Source organism: Elaeis guineensis, unplaced genomic scaffold (assembly GCF_000442705.2).
Source record: "Elaeis guineensis isolate ETL-2024a unplaced genomic scaffold, EG11 Super_Scaffold_37222, whole genome shotgun sequence".
Lineage (NCBI taxonomy): Eukaryota > Viridiplantae > Streptophyta > Magnoliopsida > Arecales > Arecaceae > Elaeis > Elaeis guineensis.
The window spans coordinates 1,827,860-1,831,242 of record NW_027332422.1 but is presented as its reverse complement, the minus strand read 5'-3'; positions in this window follow the sequence as shown (position 1 = coordinate 1,831,242).

Here is a 3,383-nt window from a genome sequence, read left to right as displayed (position 1 = left end):
ATTAAAACAAGTCATAAGACAGAATCCTAGTAAGACTAGGATTCCACCTTGCGCCACATAAGCCTTCTCCACGCCCTCTCTCTTAATTCAATGCCAATCTCCACTTATTTTATGTGACAAAAGCCCTCTCCCAGATCTCTCCCACGTTCACAAAAGGTCTCCTCTCTTCTTTCTTACATGGAAGGTGGTTTGATCAAATCTAAAAGGAATAAGTTTGGATTTCGAATTCTATGAGATAGAGTTTTAGAAATCCAAAACTCTTTCAATTTTGCACCAAATTTATCCAATTTTTTTTTGAAATTTTTGTGAATTTTAGGTATATATTGTGAACCATTTTCTAATAATCCATGCATGAAAATATGAAGGAGATGCTCAAGAGTTGGGCGTCCCTTAACTTGCCATGTTTGGATAAGCCTTGACTAGGTGTTTGACCTAGATAAGGACTCTATCATATCTCTCTATATAAGATGATTTTCTTCATGAAATTTTAGGAGAAATCAAAGATTTGAGAGACCTTTGTGCATCTAAAATTAAGAGAAATACCTTTGGGTTGTGGAGATATAAAAGATGCAAGTTTGGGATGTCTAGAGAGAAAAATGTGAAGAAGAAGAGGGTCTTCTTCTAGGGTTTTTGTTTTCATATCTTTCCTCCCTCCATCTTTGAGTTTCCTGAGAGCGTCTCAGATCTGAAAACTCCTCCTTCTACTTCATCTTAGAAGAGTCCAAATCAAGAAGAAGAGGCATCTGATCAACATCAAAGAAGGATCAGCGCCAGTACTAGCATACTGTGTGATTTCCTGAAGCAGGACTTCTGATCGGAATTCGTGGCTCGTGTGGATGACTCCTAGAGGCCGGATGCGTGTGCGGCTTGCAACATCATCCTTAAGCCCGATCAGCAGGTTAGAGCTCTAACTTGCAAGGTAATAGATCTGATCTATTGTTTAATACATACATTAGATGTAGTATAGAAACATGTTGATATGATCAACATGTAGTTCATGCTATATTTATATATTTTAATTTTTTAATTATGTAATAATCATGTAATAGGATCTTAGATCTAGATTTTTATTTTAAAAATAAATTTTGATTTATTTTAGTCTTCCGCTGTATGATCTTGAAAAAGTTTCAAGATCTAACCCTGAAATAGATCTGGTTCCTACAATTGGTATCAGAGCCTAGGTTCTTTATTACATGATTATTTATACATGCTTAGATTATTTTTTAGATTAGATCTAATTTATAATCTGATTATTAAATCTAAAATTAAAATTTTAGATCAATCACAAACTGCAAGGTTGTCCTGCTGTAAGGTTTACCCCTTACAGTGCAAAGGTTGTCCTAGTTTGTGTAGATCTATCTTTAATCATAAATTTGTTAGATATGATCTAGATTAAATTTATGATTTATTAGATTTAAAAGATGTTTAAATCTGAAATAAAATCTCTTTGTTAATAATTTTTGTGCAAAGAAATTATTTAAAGTTGAAATTGTTTCAATTACATGAACCTGTTTAGATTAGATCTAAAGTAGTTTCATGTTTATTTCACTTGCATCTTGATTATGAATCAAACATGCAATATGGTTGGTAGAATCATATTGTAAAATTATTTTAAATATGAAAATTATTTTTTGAAAAGCCAAACCCAACCCTCAGCCCAAAACTTAATTAAGAATTAAGAAGTTGTTTGATTAGGTTCTAGGATTGTGAATTGAAGAACCTAAGACACAAATCATAACACATTGGGTTAATGGGTTAGTGGGAATTAGGTCCATTAATTGGGTTAGACCTATGGTTAGATTAAAGATGGACTTAATTAGAGAATTGACTAAATCTAATCAATTGTTGTCTTAGATTAGGTCAAGGATTCTCTAGATCAATTACAATAGTTGTAGTTGGTCAAGTCCATGTCTTTAACGAGAACCAAATGGACTTGATTCTTGGCTAAGCGGTCTAGCACGAACTGTTAGGTTGATCTAATCGAAACTAATTAAACCAGTTGGTGTCTAAGGTAAACCAGACCGGTGGTTTTTAATTGGGAGCCCGCTTACCTGGCCATTTCTGATGGTGTCTAAGGCAAGCTTTGGCAGACCCTCCCACTGATCGAACTTACCTGGCCTCTTGGTGAAATTATGTTTTGATCGGATCACTTGACTATTCGAGCTGACCCATGTCAGCTAGGTAAATCAGTGTGACTGATTTAGGTGCTCCTAGACCAGCCCTGGTCTCCCTTAAGCTGACTTGGTGAAGCCAGTGGGAGGATCATGATAAGCTGGTTCATCTGACCTCATCCTCTATATTATTTAAATCCTCTAAAATTATTAGGTCCTTAAAATGATAAAGTTATGGAGATAACTGAGTCATAGCCTCCCATTAAGGTGTTTGATAATGAGTCCATTAACTCAATAATCATTGCAGACCCAAAGGCCTGGTGCTTGTTGACTAATGGAATTATCACTCATCATATGATGACTTGGAAGTGTCTCTCTAATGGTGGTTAGGTGAGCCAACCAAAGTTGGGCTTAATCATTCGTTGGTTAGATACACCAAGTATGATCATGTTAATGGTTGGACCTAACCGGATCCTTACAGTGGAGGCCAAAGCCTACTGATTAGGTTTCTGGGGCAAAATTAAAATTACTAGAAATTATTTAGAGAAACAATTGGTTATGAACCTACCCTTAGATGTACATGGGTTGGCCAACCAAAGTTGGGCTTGTGTGCAGTCTAAGTGGATTCTAGTACCCGCTAAGGAATTAGGGTAATTCCTCGAATTGGAGGTAGAGGCTACCAATTCGAATAAAATAGTGGGAGAAACCTTTTGATTAAAGTCCAAATCTTTAGGTTTAATGAATCAATTACTAATTAGGTTATGGTTCTCCTTTGTGCAAATATGGCCACTTCCCTATCGCTCCGATCATTGTTGGACAATGATAAGTTGGGGACCCAACTTCGGTAGCTGGTACCGAAAGTTGAAGATAGTCCTGGAGCATGAACGGATCCTATATGTGATAATGGATCCTGCACCTGAGAGCCAGCTGTCAATGCATGTGAACAGTCAAGACACTTACCAGAAGTGGCTCAGTGAGGACCACGGTGTGCTGTATCATGCTGGCTACCATGAGCGACGAGTTCAGTCGCAGATTCGAGACGGCTCAGCAAAGGACATGCTTCAAGTGTTGGAGGATGCCTTTGGCACACCCGATGACGTAGAGAGGCACAAGACTAGTTGTGCCATCTTCAACGCCAAAATAGGGATGGTGCCTCTGTCACTGATCATGTATGTAGTGATCGAGCTGATGGAATATTGAGCAAGCTCGGCTTTCCTTTGCATGAGCAGCTTGGGAAAAGATGCAATACTGAACTCGCTGCCCAAGTCTTAT